Source organism: Eulemur rufifrons, chromosome 17, assembly GCF_041146395.1.
Source record: "Eulemur rufifrons isolate Redbay chromosome 17, OSU_ERuf_1, whole genome shotgun sequence".
Lineage (NCBI taxonomy): Eukaryota > Metazoa > Chordata > Mammalia > Primates > Lemuridae > Eulemur > Eulemur rufifrons.
Window position 1 is genome coordinate 95906059 of NC_090999.1, and position 17224 is coordinate 95923282.

At 49.6% G+C, this 17224-nt stretch overlaps 1 long non-coding RNA gene across 1 annotated transcript; it reads right to left on the reverse strand.

Annotated features, from left to right (window-relative positions):
• Positions 1-7426: 7426 nt before the first annotated feature.
• On the reverse strand, positions 7427-9769 carry LOC138398149 (uncharacterized). Its single transcript, XR_011235932.1, has 3 exons — positions 9054-9769; positions 8668-8765; positions 7427-7922 (listed from the first exon to the last, which is right to left on the reverse strand). It is a non-coding gene; the product is annotated as an uncharacterized lncRNA (long non-coding RNA).
• Between the last annotated feature and the right edge of the window lie 7455 nt (positions 9770-17224).

The window sequence follows — 17224 nt, forward strand, 5'->3', positions numbered from 1 at the left end:
CTGCGGACCTGCGACTGGGGGTGGCTGGAGGCCACCCAGCTGGACTTCAGGAGACCCTCCGCCTCCCCCGCGTCTGCAGGCGGTTGTGACGTCCTCACCTCTCGGTTCCGAGGCTATGGTGACCCCTCGTGGGCAGTTCGCAAAATGTGATTTTTTTTTCTGAGGTATGTCCTGTTTGGGGTTAATTGGGTTCTGCTTTGTATGGCACTGTTGCCCCCTGTGCGTATGCGACAGTGTGCGGCTGAGTGTTCTGGGAGAGACCATCCTGGGAAGAGAAATTTGGTGAGGGGGCTTCCCCTGAATGAGGTCCTTCACCAAGACCCCGTGTGTCCCAGCCCTGTGCGGACGGTGAAGCAGCTAAGACAACTGCCCCGCTGCCCAAACAGGACTGACCCGGCCTCCAGCGTGGGCAGCCGGACCTGCCCTCCTCAGGCGTCAGGGATGATGCTGCCTCGGGCCCACTGGCAGGCTGGCTGTGGCCCAGTTTCACCTGCTTTCCTGTTCCAGCTCCATGCTCCTGCCCTCCCTGACCTGCTGGTGCTCTGCGCAAGCGTTCTTCATGTTGGCTAAATGTGCACTCTGAACCTGCCACTTGACATGCACCGTTTCCACACACCGTCCCATTTTACAGATGAGGAGACTGAGGCTTGCAGAGGCAAAGCGACTTCTTCAGGGCCCAGTAGAGGATCTGACTCCCCAGAAAAGGCTCCTCTCACACTAGAGCACAGCCGGGGGGTGGGGTGGGGGCCCTCTAGCTGTCAAGTATCCCTGCCTGGTGCCCACCTAACCTGAAGAGTTGAGAGAGGCTGCGGGGTGGGGCAAAGGAGGACACAACCCCAGGATAGGAAGTGTGAACCCTGGGGTCTGCAGCCCCTCCCTCCTCAGACACGAGCCACCTCAGTTTACAGATCTCGGCCCCCCGCCCTACCCTCCTGTTCATTTTTTCAAAAAATGACAGCTACTATTTATTGGACATTGGTACCACACCAAGCATTTTACTTGGCCTATCTCCTTGTTACTCACAGCCAATATTTATTGTCTGCTCTTCTGTGCCACAAAGTGTGTCCTGGGCCAGGGACAGCACACACTGCCTGCCCTGGTGGAGCTTATAATCCAATGGGTGGGGCTGACCCACGCCCACGCCCACCCCAGTGCCAGCAGGGCCAGGGCAAGAGTATACACAGAGGCCTCACACTGTATGTCTGGACATTTGGAAGTTATAAATCAAACTAACAACTGTTAAATAAAATATGTTCTATTCCCCTACTCTGACATATGCTTTGATAGTGACCTGGAAGGCCAGGTTCTAATTTAAAACTTCTGTGACTTCCGAGTTCCCTGCCCCAACGTGGGCATGAGAAGAGCTGGCCTGGCCCTCAGCCTGCACGCTTGTCTTCCCACCCCCAGCCATCTTGGCCCAAGGAGAGGTTCCCATGCACACGTGTGGACACTCTAGTCCCTGTGTGCAGCTGCCCATACCTCCTGCAACCCCCTGCCACTTGGCTATCCCACTGGTGACACAGTCCACCCTTGAGGGACATTCTGGAGTCTCTTGTATTGGGAGTGTGGTCTAAAGGGGAGGGTCTGGCCTTCGAGAGGGCCCCACAGATTCCTTATCCTGTGAGGGGAGCCGCAGACAGAGAAGGTCTGGACTGGAGTCTTGCCAAGCAGGGGACCCATGGCAGGGACACCCCGCACCCGAGTCTAAGGGCGGAACTGGACAGACCTTGAGCAACTGATGACTTGCTCAACCACTGCACAAGAGCTGGGAGAAGCACAGGGTGCTCTGAAGATGTGTCAAGGCGGTGACTGTTGTCCAGGGATCTGAGATGCCTCTGCAGAAGCCACATTTGAGTGAAGCAGTAAAGAATGAAAAGTCAACCAGGCCAGGGGTTAAGGGAAGGGTGTCTAGTCAGAGGGAACAGCATGTGCGAAGGCTCTGGGGCAGAAAGGCTTGTGGGGAGAACAAGGTCTGAGAGAAGACCCTCATGACTGGAGCCCAGAAAGCCAGTGGGCATGGGCACCAGCTGAGGCCAGAGAGCTGGCAGGGGACAGAGCACGTGGGGCATGTGGCCAAGAGCTTTGGGTCACCGGGACAACAAGCTGGAGGATCCTTGGGCAGAGAGGCCTTGGGAAGTGTCTGCTCCCCGCCCCCACCCCAGGCTTATGACTCTGCCAAGGCCTCATGGGCAAATAATGTAGCAGCAGGCTGAGAAGTCCTAGAATCATCACATTTTGTCACAAGGAAGAGCTTCAGAAATCACCCAGAAATCAAAGCTGATCTCTGTCTTTCAGGAATCACCCATTGCCAATGAGAAAACTCCTAGAGAGACAACGTCAGAATTCGCCTGAGGTCACTGGCAGGTTGCTGGCAGGGCCTGGCCCAGAGCTTTGTCTGCACAGTCTGAGGACCTACTGTGTGCCCCACCAAAGTCTGAGGCACAGCAGACGTCCTCAACACTGAGCACAGTGTGTGGTAGGCACTGTAGGTGCACTGCCAAGATGTTTTGAAGGAACTGGACTTTGTCCAGAGACACAAAGACAGATAGAAACAGTATCAGCCCTTTTGAGGCTCTGTCTGGTTGGGGAAGGGACATAAAAAGGAGTGACAGTGGCACAGCTGATAAGCTGGCACAGGGGCCTGTCCCCAAGCCTACAGCCTCCTAGCAGGTGCCCCTAAGTCCTCCTGCAGCCTGGAGTATGTCCCTGCAGCCACTCTTGAAAAGGCCCTGGTGCCCGCCTGATTGCTAAGTCTGGTGGACACATGAACAGCCCGCCGTCCTCCCTGAGACACACCGCGCCTTTGCCCCAGGCAACTCGGGTCCTCCCCATCACTCCACCCCTCCCTTCCTCAGCTCCCCCTCTTCTGCCCGCCCTGTAAATGGTGATGGGCCCCAGGTTGTGCCCTCCCTGAGGGCCCTCATGCCTTCCACTGTGGGCACTCAGCCACCATGCCTGCACGTGTCACCCAAATCTCTATCACCAATGCAAACCTCTCTCTCTCGAGTCCCATGTGCAAGGTCCACCTGCTTGCAGGACACCGCCACGTGGATGGCTGCCAGAAACCCCAAGTGCAACCCGCCTGCAATGAAACTCCCAAACCAGCTCTTTTCCCTATTTCTGAGCATGGCACCTCCAGTCCCCAAGTCCCCATCTTCTACCTTCTAAACATGTTCCAGATCTGCCTCTTCCACCCTCCCCCATTCTCTCTCATCTGGGTGAGCACAGCAGCCTCTGAAAGGGCTTCTCGCCCCGTTCCATCCTCCACCCAGCAACCATCTGACCAGGCCACGTCCCCAATCTCCACATGCCAGCTGTGCCCGTGCCTGTCACTCCCAGCACACTGCAGGCTGCTTCTTGCCTCAGTGTCTTTGAGTGGACTGTCCCCCTGCCTCTCCCACTTTCCCCTGTCTCATTTCTCCTCCGCCTTGAAGCCTCAGCTCCCCCTTGTGTGCAGCTCCCTCGTCACGCTCAGCTCGCTGGACGCAACTGCGCTTCTGTGTCCGCCTCTCCCGCTAGGCTGTGGCCAGCAGAATGTTCCCAAGCCTCACCCACTGCGCCGCCAGTGCTGCTGCCTCACTCGTTTTGTTGCCAGATCGCACCCCATCCTATGGACGTGCCACGCTGTGTTTATCCATTCTTCAAATGATGGACATTTGAGCCGTTGCCACTATTTGGCTATTATGAATAACGTTGCTATGAACATCTGTGTACAAGTTTTTACGTGGGCATATTGTCTTAGCTCAGCCTGCCATAGCAAAATACCATAGACTAGTGGCTTAAACAACAGAGATTTGTTTCTCACAGTTTTGGAGGCTGGATGTTCGAGATCAAGGTGCCAGCATGGTCGGGTTCTGATGAGGACACTCTTCCTGGTTTGCAGACAGCCGCCTTCTGGCTGTGTCCTCACGTGGCAGACAGAGCTTGCACTCTGGTCTCTTCCTTTTCTTACAAGGACACTAGTCTCATTTTTACAGCCTCATCTAAACCTAACTACCTTCCAAAGGCCTCACCTCCAAATACCACCACATTGGGGCTTAGGGCTTCAACATATAAATTGGGGGGGACACAAATATTCAGCAGATGACTCATGTTTCAGTTTTTTCAGGTGCATACCTAGGAGTGGAATTGCTGAATGAAAGGTAACTCTGAGTTTAACCTGTTGAGGAACCATCAGATTGTTTGCAGCGGCACGAATTACACCTGCCAGCAGGGCACCAGGGTTTCTGTTCTCACTTTCTGCAACGGCTGTCTCGGGTCTTCATTCTCCTCAAACCCCTGGCCCTCCCAACCTTCCCACCCTCTCAACAGAGGGCCTGCCTCCACCTCGCAGGAAAATGGAAACACCTGTCCCAGCGTCCAGCTCAGACCTCCCCCACCCCACCCTCCCTGCCCTCCTCTCCCCGGAAGCTCAGAGCAGACGTTTCTCTAGGGCACAGCTGATCTCCGTCTTTCGGGAAATACCCACGATCACCGACCGCTCCTCTCTCTTGCTCACTGAACAGCTGTCTGGGGTTGAGGGCCCGGGAGACGGAGACCAGCGAGCAGGAGCTCACTGGGCATGCTCTCAGGACCGACACCTGTGCTGGGGGAGGCAGGACGGGGCCGAGGGACAGTTGAGCTGTGACGCAGGCCCACGGAAGGCCTCAGCCACCCCACCAGGAAGCGCTGGAGCAGGCACAGCCTCAGCGTCACACCACATTGTGGCCAGGAGTCAGGCCACTGCCTTCCAGGGCTGGGGCAGGGAGGGCACAGATTGGGGCCACATGGCTCTGTTCAGCCCAGGGTGCGTCCTGGAGAGAGGCTTGGAGGAGAGCCGTCAGCCTCCGGCCCCCCTGCAGCTGGGGCAGCTCAGGTTCGGTCCTGGGATTCTGCGTGGTGCCCGTGGCATCCGCTCTGACTTCCAACAGGCCCCTTCCCCTAACCATGGGATCGTGTTCAAGTCTCTCTCTCAAAAATCCTCCCTCAACCCCACATCCCCGCAACTGCCTGCTTTCCTCCTCCTCCTCCTCCTCCACGCCAAACTTCTTGAAAGAGTCCTCCACACTCACTGTCCCCACGCGCTGCTCCTGTTCACTCCCCAACCCCGATGCACCAACAGAACACTGCGATGCCACATCATGTTTGTTGGGTACTTTTGGGTCTTCACAGTCATCGTCCTCTTGGGGACATCCTGTCCTCTGCTGGCTGCTCCTGCCTTGGAAACACTGCCTTCCTCTCAGCTTGCACGATGCCACGGCCTCATCTTCCTCCTACCTCTGGCCAAGCAGCCCGTTCTCTGCTGCGTGGCCCATAAGGGCAGAGCCCGTGGGGCCAGCCCTCCTCTCCCTGGCCTCCCTCCCTGGATGTCGCCGTCCACACATGTGTCCACCGCCGCATCAGTGACTAGTGAGCAGGCATGACTGCCCCTCAAAACTCTCAACCCCAGTGTCCCCTTGACGACCTGATGATGTCTGCTCTGGGACAGTCCTCAGTCTGAGACTGGATTCTTGCTCCTCCCCACACCTGTCCTCCAGGGTTTTACCTGTCCCAGGAACAGGCTCCACCCCCCCCAGCCGGGCAAGCCAGGAACCTGGGAATGTGGCCTGCTCCCTCCATCTCCCCCTCTCTGCCCGCCTCCCTACCTGATCTGTGTCCCAGTCCTGTCGTTCCCCTCTCTGCCGCACTCCTCCTCTCCAGCCAGGGCCCCTGCTCGGCCTCAGGGTCTAAGATCTCCCACGTGGACACTGCGGCTGCTCCCAGCCCTCCCCCTCCCACATCCTCGTGGCCCCCACTCCCCCCAGCCTCATTTAAACACACACACTTGATCATATCATCACCCTGCTTAGAAACCATCCCACCTGCCCAAGGAAAAGACCCCAAGCTTTAGCATGGCCTGCACACCCCTCTGCCTCCTCTTGTGACGCAGTGTGGCTCAGTGGCTGGGAGCATGGGCTCTGGAGTCAGGCCACCCGGATTCAAATCTGAGCTCCGCCATGCTAGAGGATTCTGGGTAATTGACTCATCCTTTGTGTCCCATTTCCTCATCTGGAGAATAGGGATGCAACAGCAGCACCGGCCTCAGGGGGGCTGGGCAGATGACGAGATGACACCTGCAAGGTTGTGAGAACGCAGTCTGTTCAGAGCGAACATTCAGGGAACACTCGCTGGGCCTCACGCCTTACCCGCTTTCTTAGTTTCTGCACTGCAGCTACACTGGCCTCCCATGGGTTTCTCAAATGTTTCATGCTCCCCCACCTGCACCCCAGGATCTTTGCACGTGCTGTGCCCACGTTGCAGTTCTCTTTTCCTTTGCTTAGTCATCTTTTAGCATTGTGCCCAGGTAACATTTCTCAGGCGGCTCTGCGAAGTGCCCAGCCAGGTCAGCTTTCTCTGTTACACACCATCAGAGACCCATAAGCTTCTGTTATTTCAGTTTGTCATTTCACATTTATACATCATGATTATTGCTGTGTGTCCCTCCCCCCACAATCCTATAAGCCCAGGAGGGCGGGGACTCTGTTGTTGCTCACCATCCTACGCCCAGCGCCCAGCACAGTGCCTGGCACGTAGCAGGTGTTCAAGCCAATACATGAAAAGGAAGACAGCCCGAGCGAGAAGCCTGGCTCTGCTATTTCCTACTGCATGATCGTGGGCAAGCTGCTCACCTCAGCGTGCTCAGTGGTAAAGTTAGGACATTCGCGCCTACCTCGGAAACTTCTTACCGTTATAAAATGAGACGTGCAACATGCATGGCCCAGAACCTGGTGCAGGGACACTTGCGCAGTCTCGCTGGCCTTCATTCCTCAGAGCCAAGGATAGTCCTGGGTCCCGGGGTGACACAGTCTCTGTGGCAGGGCCAGAAGGAGCCAGATGCAGAAGGGTCACAGAGGTCCCCCCGGGGTGCAGCCAGATTGCCTCGAGGGCAGGACAGCACATTGGGCCTGGGACCCTTTTGTTTCCAGAGCTCTAGAGCAGTCCTTTTTCAAGACTTCAGCCCGGCAGCGCCATGGGGAAGGGTACTTTGTCTGTTTAGGACTAGAGCAGCAGAGAGAGAAGAGTGCCCCCCGCAGGCCAGGACAAGAGGGGACCCCTTGGGATTAACTTGAGAGGTCCTGCCAGGTGGGACTAGGGGGGCGAGTGAGGTCCAGCCTCCCGTGCCCTCCAAGAGCGGACGTTCTACTTTGCTGGCCAGCCCGGGGCGCGGCTTGGTGAGCTAAGGGAGGTGGCAGATTTCCTTTCAGGGAGAAGTGGCAGGCCAGGAAAGCCCCACATGTCCAGCTGGGAGAACGGACGTCATTCTTTAGAGCCCAGCAGGCACCACTCATGACGACCAGGTGGACAATATGGCCAGGGATGCGTTCTTCTTTTTATGAACTTTTTATTTTGAAAGAATTATTGACTCACAAGAAGTTATGTAAATAGCACAGTGAGGTCTGGTGTGCCCAGCACCTGGCTTTCCTGGTGGTGGCATCTTACATAACCACAGCACATTATCACAATCAGGAAAGTGACCCGCACTGCAGTTGACCAGACTACAGACCTTGCTTGACATCACCGCTGCCTGCATGCACCCATTTTTGCTTGTCTTTGTGTATAATTCCGTGACATTTTATCACATGTGTGGATTCATATAACCACCACCACAAGCAAGACGCAGAATGTTCCATTCTGGAGAAGAAATTCCTGACGTTTCCCCTTATAGTCACATCCTCCCTCTCCTTCCCTCATCCCTGGCAACCCTGTCGTTCTCCATCTCTATAAATGTTTCATTTTGAGAATATTAATAGGTGGAATCACGCGGTATGTTTGAGATTGGCTTTTTGCAGTCAGCGTAGGGCCCTAAGACCCAATCCAGTTGCTGTGGGGATCGATCGTTCCTTACTTGTATTGCTCGGTAGCGTTCCACAGATAGGCTCTTACAGAGATTCTCCCAGCGGTGGCTGAAGGACGGAGGAAGGGGCCCAGTTAGGAGGCTGCCGGTGTTCAGGTAAACAGCGCGAGGCGGACACGCATCCCGCCCAGCTGGCACCGTCTGGATGAGTTCAGGCCACGCGGGTGGGGTCTGCGGCAGAGCAGCGTTTGGGAGTCTAGAAGCAGAGCTGCCAGGAGGGGGCGCCAGAGGCCTTTTGTCCAAGGGCTGATTCCGAAGCGGGTCCGCCAGGGCAGGTTAAAGGGAGCTTTGGGCCACTGTGCACATCGGCCAAGAGAACCCTGAAGTCCTGTCGGCCTCTGCACCCCGGCGCTCAGGTTTCAGTCCGGCCCTGAGCGTCCGAGACTGCGGGATGACGCCGATGTGTACTCTAGGAGGAGGCAGCAAGGGGAGGCCCGGACCAGGAAGTGGTGGGCTGGGGTCAGGCACAGGGCGGTCCTCAGCAGGCCGGGACTGCCCCTCAGAGGGTGGCTCTGAGCTCAGGCCACGGGGCTGCGCCGGGGCACCTCTGCCGGCCCTTCCCATCCCTAACGACTGCCCACTTCTCTCCCCAGCCCCTGGCGTGTGCTCTACACCCTCCCACCCGCCTCCCTGCAAGACGCCTTCCCCGACGCCCCCCCACCCACCGCCCCTTCCCCGGAACGCTCTGGGCTGTGCGGATCCGCATTCGTGAAGGGCGCGGTCTGGGCGCTGGCTGTGTGTGGGTTAAAACAATGCGCATCCCCTCCTCTGTGTCCCCTCCGCGTGTAAGTTACCTGTACTTCTTAAGAGAATCTCCCTCATGAGGCCTTGCCTAATAATTTTCGGTCCATACACCTGTGAGACTTCTCACTCGTCTCTTGTTGCCCGGAGCCTGGCACACAGAAGGGGCCAAGTGAAGGTTGATTGAATAAATGAATGAACCTGTCAATTGTCCTGTCTTTGAAGCTCCCCTCCCCCACTGATTGCTCCGTGGCGGTTTTCTATGCGGGCATTCCTTCCCCTGCAGCCCAGGGACACTGGTGGGCTGCCCTCCCCCCTGCTCAGGTCACTCCGCCCCCTCCCCAGCAGGCTCACCCACCCAGACAGCTTTACTTTCCACACTTGTGCTGCCGGACCCCAAATCCCCCACGTAGCCCAGAGCCCTGAGCCCCACACATACCTCCCACTGCTTCTTCTTTGCTTGTCTCTTTCTGCCCTTCCCAGTGTCTGTCTTTCCCGCAAACATTCAGCTCCCTCGCAGCAGGAATGTCGTCTGTCTGATGGACCAATGCACCCCCAGCACCTGCCCGGACTCAGAAAATATTTGTGAAATGAATGAATGAATAAATGAATGAAAGACTCTCCCTCTGAGGTCCTACGGACACTTGAAACACAACACACCCCCCACAACTGCCTTCTCCTGTCTTTGCCACCTCTCTCCTCCTTGTCCCCAAATTTACAAATCCCGGAGTCCCCCTAGATGGCTCCTTTCCCCACATCAGCCAGTCACTACGTTGCCCGGATTGCACCTCTGAGCTTTTCAACCCCCACCTCACTCCAGTCCCTCCTAGGCTGGACCCTCCACACGTCCCACCTGGACCTCCTCTCCTCAGGGCAGCTGGGTTTCCGGCCTGCGCCTTTGCTGCTGACCACATTGCCGCATGAATGATTTGTCTAAAATGTTAGTCCTGTTATGTCAACTCTGACTTAAAGCCTTCATTGCATCCATGTCCCAGTTGTGTCTCCTGAAATGTAGGACTCCCGAAGTGAGTGGCACATGACATGATTCTGGGAGGTTCAAGGACCTACACCATGCACCAGGGCACCCTGGGGTGACCATTAACACAGAATTGCAAGATGAGAAAGTTGGTTCTTTCTAACTCTGATTACACTGAGGAGAAAGAAATATCTTTTTTTCCCTTATTAATTTCTCCTTCTTGCGGGAATCAGGACTCCAGCCACAGCCGCCGGCCAGCCAGAAAGATAACTAGCAGAAAAACAACACAACAAAAAGAAAGACAATTAGTGATTAATAGATGGAACGATAACATGGTCTTATTAATATTTTTATTTTATTTACTTTACAGTTACCTTCTATATGTGACATGTGATATCAGGTTTCTTTTTTTTTTTTTTTTTTTGAGACAGAGTCTCACTCTGTTGCCCAGGCTAGAGTGAGTGTCGTGGCGTCAGCCTAGCTCACAGCAACCTCAAACTCCTGAGCTCAAGCGATCCTTCTGTCTCAGCCTCCCGAGTAGCTGGGACTACAGGCATGCACCACCACGCCCGGCTAATTTTTTTCTATATATATTTTTAGCTGTCCATATAATTTCTTTCTATTTTTAGTAGAGATGGGGTCTCGCTCTTGCTCAGGCTGGTCTCGAACTCCTGAGCTCAAACGATCCGCCCACCTCGGCCTCCCAGAGTGCTAGGATTACAGGCGTGAGCCACCGCGCCTGGCCCAGGTTTCTTTTTTATTCTTTCTTTCTGTAGACCCCTTAGCTGGGACTATAGTCGCACACCACCACATCCAACTAATTTTTTCTAGCTCACTCTTGCTCAGGCTGGTCTCGAACTCCTGAGCTTGAGCGATCCTCCTGCTTCAGCCTCCCCGGAGTGAGATTTACTTTTGTACCTTTACATTTTTTTTCACTGTGGTAAAATATACATAACATAAAGTTTACCATCTTAGCCATTTTTTTTTTTTTTTTTTTGAGACAGACTCTTGTTCTGTTGCCCAGGCTAGAGTGCTGTGGTGTCAGCCTAGCTCACAGCAACCTCAAACTCCTGGGCTCAAGCGATCCTCCTGCCTCAGCCTCCCGAGTAGCTGGGACTACAGGCATGTGCCACCATGCCTGGCTAATTTTTTTCTATATATATTTTTAGCTGTCCAGATAATTTCTTTCTATTTTTAGTAGAGACAGGGTCTCACTCTTGTTCAGGCTGGTCTCGAACTCCTGACCTCGAGTGATCCTCCCACCTCGGCCTCCCAGAGTGCTAGGATTACAGGTGTGAGCCACCACGCTCTGCCGAGGTTAATGTTTTGATTGCTGGACTGCTTGCTCTGTCCCACTAGACTGTAAGCTCCATGAGGGCAGGGACCTCCACCTTGTCCTTGGCTGTCTCTGATTCTGAGTGGCTGGTACGGTGATGGGCGCAGAGTAGGTGGTGTTCAGTCAGCATCTGTGGGAAATCAGGTAATAGCTACATAGTGAGGGCTGCGTGGGCAGTGGCCCTTCTGACAGTATTCCAGAAGGGTGGCACTTGGTGAACAAAGGCCTGGAGGTGGGAAGCAGCAGGGTGTGGGGGGCAGATGGGCTGCAGTTGGCGTGGACAGGCAGAGGCCGGAGGAATGAGACTGGAGAGGCCCTCAGCCTCCCTCACCCCTGCCTATTATGAGACCCCACAGCCCTGGCACTTTGTCTACACTTCCTTCACACCCTACATCCTGCCTCATGTGATGCGAGTTGATTCATCAGCAGTTACTGAACCCCTACTGTGTGCAAGGTATGGCGTTGGGGCAAAACACCTACCATGTGCAGCACAGGCCAATTTCCAGAGTGATTTGCCACCTAGTATCACACCTCATGCTCACAGCAGCCCTACAGAAAGGAATCGTCCAACCGTCCATCCGTCCGTCCATTCCTGTACTCAAACACTTAGTAAATGTGTATCAAGTGCTGAGCATGTGCCAGGTGCCAGGAATGCAAAGCAGGCAAGGCCAGCAAGGCCCTCATGGAGTGGGGAAGAACGAACTCGTAAACAAACCAGCAAGGCAGTCTGCAAGTGTGATAAACTCTGTGTAAAACCTAACAAACAGGTGATATTGTAGGGAGAGACTGGGCCCATCACTCTGGTCAGTCGGGGGGCTCTCTAAGAAGGTGCCATTGGAGAAACCTCCAGCCATGGGAGGAACGCGCCAGGCCAAGCTTGCAGCAAATGCAAAGGGCCTGGCAGCATGGGACAGTACCTGGGCATCGGAGGGACAGTACCTGAGTGTCACCGGAGAACTAGAATATTCGATGGGGTGAAGTGGGGAGAGAAAGGGATGAGATGGAAGAGGAAGACAGCAGCCAGATTAGGAAAGGCTTGTCAACATTTGGATTCATCCTACTGTGAGAGGTTTTTTTTTTGAGACAGAGTCTCACTCCGTCGCCCAGGCTAGAATGCCGTGGCGTCAGCCTTGCTCACAGCAACCTCAAACTCCTGGGCTCAAATGATCCTCCTGCCTCAGCCTCCCAAGTAGCTGGGACTACAGGTGTGCACCACCAGGCCTGGCTAATTTTTCTATTTTTAGTAGAGATGGGATCTTATCTTGTTCAGGCTGGTCTTGAACTCCTGAGCTCAAGTGATCCTCCCTCCTCGGCCTCCCACAGTCCTAGGATTACAGACATGAGCCACTGCGCCTGGTCCCTACAGTAAGATTCAAGTCCACTGAAAAGTTCTACAGAGGTGAACCAGCGTGTCCTGGCCGACGTCTCCACACCATCACTGGGCCACTCTGGAGGCAGTGGAGATGGGAAGATCCACATTGGCTTAAGGTCTATGTGAGAGATAAAACTGTCGGAACCAACTCCAGAAACCTTGGTTTCTCTTCCAAACCTATTTCTCCCCATCTTTCCAGAAAATGGCACCACTGCAACCCTATGGCTCCAGCCAGAAATGTCTAACTTCTGCATCCTTTCTTCCTCCCCTCCCCGGCCCCTCCCCCCTCCTCCAGCTCTGTCAGTGTCCACACCAGGAGAAGGGAAGTTTCCAGGCAGTGCCAAGTTGCGTTTGAGGTTAAGGTGCACCCAGGCAGCCTGGCCGTGGGAGAGTCCCAGCTACTGACTCTTCCCTGCTGCAGGTGGAGACAGTGGACATTCAGCTTCAGCCACAGTGAGGTTCCGCCAGGTGAAGATGAAAAGGGACAAGAGCTGGGGCTGTTGCCAGAGAAAAATCAAAATGGTAGACCATGGACTCCAAGTTGGGAAAGGAGGGAGGGGACAGGGGAAACGTGGCAAAACTAGGGCTTTAATCCTGGCAGCTTTGCTCTAGAAACCATGCTCTTAACCATGACAGTAGACCACCTCCCTCAATAAAACCCAATTTTATGGATTGAAATCCAACGTTCTTTTCATGACATTTTTCACTTTATTAACAAGTACATTTTAAAACAAGTTAAATGTAACCCTGTGGAGAACTTATAGACTCTTACCTCTCTGAATACCATACCTGTGAAATGTAGGACTAACTTTAATTTATAGGAAGAATGGAAGTAATAGCTTTGGCACAGAATTCTTTTTTCCCTTAAAAAGAAAACAAGGGTGGGAAAGTAAGCAATGATACTGAGGGAAAAGGGAGAATGTCCTTTAGGACTAGCCATATACAGAAATCTAAAAAGTATCTGCAAATTAACTCATATTTTAACTATATCAAAGCACTGGCTCATATATCGTGGGGGGTTGGTTCATGGATAACTTTGTAAGTCTGATAACAGGCATGGTTTCGTGTTTTAGAAAAATGAATATGTATTTAAAAATTTTATAAAATGATTTCATAGTGTCTGTGGACTCTAGGTTAAGGACACATTGCACTAAGAAGTCCCTTAAATCTTTTGGATAATTTGTGATTCTACAGTCTGACAGTTTCTGGATTAGGGTCTCTTAACATGTAGCTTAATATTAATATTACATACTTAGAAAATGAGTCATATGCTTTATTTCTAAAAGTTCCATTAAAACTATTTAGTATTAGGTATATTAATTTTCACAATAACATTCTTACATGGAGAAAGAAAAATAAAATATGCAAAATCAGCTTCTCCAGTTATTCCAATGTTTTAACTATTTAGGAATATACTTTCTTTCTAAGGAAAAGGAATCCATTAATATGCAACATCCACATATAAAACAGTCAGCTAGATAGTTAAATTCATATTGGTCTCAGCAGGAAATGGCTATGCTCTAGGCACATTTATGGCATGCTCGATAAATTAAATATTGATAATATAGGAACTATAAGGAAACTATTTCCTCAATATAAATCTGCCAAGAGGCAGATACACCAAACGCTCCCATAGATGCTTTTAATTCTTTCTTGTCTTGTGTAAGCACAAGGGAAACAAATATGACTCAACTATTTTTAAAACAACATAAATGAATTAAATACATTCTCTAAACTGTGTGTACATCTGAAAAATGGTTAGATACTGAATATCTCAATCTTAGAAATAAATATCTTTCAGAGAATACATCTGAGCGATATCAGGAAGATGGTGGAACAGGAGGTTACCTGTTTATATCCCCCCACGAGAATTCTGCACCCATTACAGACAAAATGCTTTGTGGGAGACTTTGGATTCAGGCAGGAGGTTGTGGAGCCCCAGACCTAGGAGGTTGTTTTGAGAGTGCCTAACAACACACAGGTGAGAGATCTGGCAATTGCACTCCCAGGTTTAAACCTAGAAGCAGCTTCGTTTCTCAAAGGGCTTAGCTATAGGGATGAAAACGGAGACATTACAACTGAAGCCACAGAAATACCAAGGATGATGAGAGACTATTATGAATAAATATATGCCAACAAATTGGAAAATCTAGAAGAAATGGATACATTTCTGTAACCTACCAAGACCGAATTACAAAGAAATAAAAAATCTAACTGGACCACTAACGAGACAGGATATTTGGCAAGAATTTTTTGGATAAGTCCTCAAAATCACAAGTAACAAAAGCAAAAATAGACAAATGGGATTACATTGAACTAAAAAGCTTCTGCACAGCAAAGAAAACAATTAACAGAGTGAAGAGACAATCTACAGAATGGGAGAAAATGTTTGCACATTAGACATCTGATCAACTATTAATATCCAAAATATACAAGGAACTCAAAACACTCAATAGCAAAAAACCAAATAACCCTATTAACAGATGGGTATAAGTCGTGAAGAGATGTTTCTCCAAAGAAGACATACAAATGGCCAACAGGTACATGAAAAAATGCTCAACATCGCTCATCCAAACCACAATGAAGTATTACCTCAACTTAGTTAGAATGGCTATTATCAAAAAGATAAAAGAGAACATTTTGGCAAGTATGTGGAGAAAACAGAACTCTTTTATAATATTGGTGGGATTGTAGGGATAATAGAAGGAGGGTTCCTTGAAAAATTGAAAATAGAATTACCGTATGATCCAGCAACCCCAGTACTGGGTACACACACAAAGGAAATCGTATCAGTATGTCAGAGAGAGCTCTGCACTCTCATGTTTATTGCAGCACTATCCACAATAGGCAAGATATGGAACCAACCTAAGTGTCCATCAACGGAAGGATGGATAAAGAAAGTTTGGTATATAGACACAACGCACTACCATTGAATTATATGAAAGAATGAAATCCTGCCATTTGCAACAATGTGAATAAACCTGAAGAATATGATGTTAGGTGAAACAAGCCAGTCAGAGAAAGAAATATATTACATGATGTCACACAAATGCAGAACCTGCAAAAGTCGATCTCTCGTAAGAGAAAGTAAACGGTGGTTACGAGGAAGGGGGAGAGGGAAATCTTGGTCAGATAATACATAAATACAGTGAGATAGGAAGAATAAATTTCAAGAGATCTATTGTACAGTAGATGACTATAGTTAATGACAATATATTATATTCTTAAAACTTGTAAAAAGTAGACGTTATGTGCTATCGCCACAAAAATGATATCTATGTGAGGCAATGGATTTGTTATTTAGCTAGATTAGCCGTATCACAATACCTCAAAACATCATGCTGTACACAATTAAAACATAATGTTGTCTGTGAATTTAAAAATAAAATTTAATAAATGTTTATATTATCAGAAAAGATAATCAGACTTCTTTCAAAAGTATACTTTAGAGTATCATATTTTCTATCTCTCTTACCTCTTGATCTTTTTTAGTTTTGCTTTCCAGAGCCTCAGATTCATCTAAATTATTCTTGTCTTTTAATTTCAATTCCATTTCTTCTTTTTCTGTTCTTAGTTGTTCATAGTCTATTACCAGGTTATCATAGTTAGCACGAAGTGAGTTCAACTCACTTTCTACATTTTTCTATAATAAAGAAAACCAGATTTTCCAATCAGAGGGAATTCATGTCATATATGCTTTGTTTCCTTAACCAAAATTTGGATTAAGTAATTAATTTAACTTTGGTTCATTTGGTGGTTTAAGCCATTCTTTTCTTTAACAACTTTCTAATGGTCTACATTTTGGTAAAGTGGCTCATTTAGAATAGATTATTTTGAAAGGAGTAGAATAAAAAACAAATCATAGAAATAAATCATGTTGCCTGTGTCTGACAGGCACAGTTCAACTGGGAAGGTAGGGTGCACATTGGAAAGTTTATTTGGCTACAAATCCTCAAGTTCTTCAGCAATAAAGCTGATAATTTAATTTCCCAAATCCTATTTTATGTTTCAGATGGCTCTGAATTCAGGAAGGGAAACAGATATTATTTATTGATTTTTAAAACTAATAGTATGGGTTTGAGTATGGCTATGTTGTACCATACTCAAAGAGGCCTATCTCTACTTTCTCTACTATGATGAGAGTTATATTACAAGTTAAAAAAAAGCCTACACCAGGGATTTTTGAAAAAACAATAAACCTTTAGAGTATGTCTCAGGAACACAAAAGCACTTTGTCTGTGTACTTTATGGGCATTAACTAATGATAATAAGAAGCACTGCACTTGCATTCCAAAATAAAAATGAAATTTCCTTTAATAAATACATTATATAACTATGTGTCTTTGAACATGAACAATCTAGACAATAAACATGGAATCTAAACTTATTTTATTATTTACCACAGTGTTCCTTCTTTCTTAAAGTTTTGATGAGACTACATATCTTTATCAGTATTATCTGGAAAAATGACCCCTCCCTAATGCATCGAGCTGTACATTCTATCTGCCTGAGAATTTTGACACTTTTAAAATCAATCTTTTTATCTTCATGGTATTTCCTAAGGCAAAACAGAAACTTCACAGACATCATAGATACCAAGGTCTGCTAGTGAAGAGCTAGAAGCAAAGTTTTACCTATTAGTACACACTTGCCTTATGAAATTTTTAGCCTTCCTCTAGATGTCTCATAGGTATCAAGTATAAATATAAAGAGTGAGCGAAGTCTTCTTCAGTGCCACAATTGTTACTGAAATTAAGTCAGAGCTAGTAATGTGCTACAACAACAAAATCCAATCAGAAAAGAATTTTAAAAAGAGGATAAAGATTATGTTGTATCAAATCATTCAATTACCTGATTTAGCAGCTTTGTTGCTGGATTCCACTCTATTTCAGTTAATGTGTCAAGAGTTTTCCTGCAAAAGTCAGA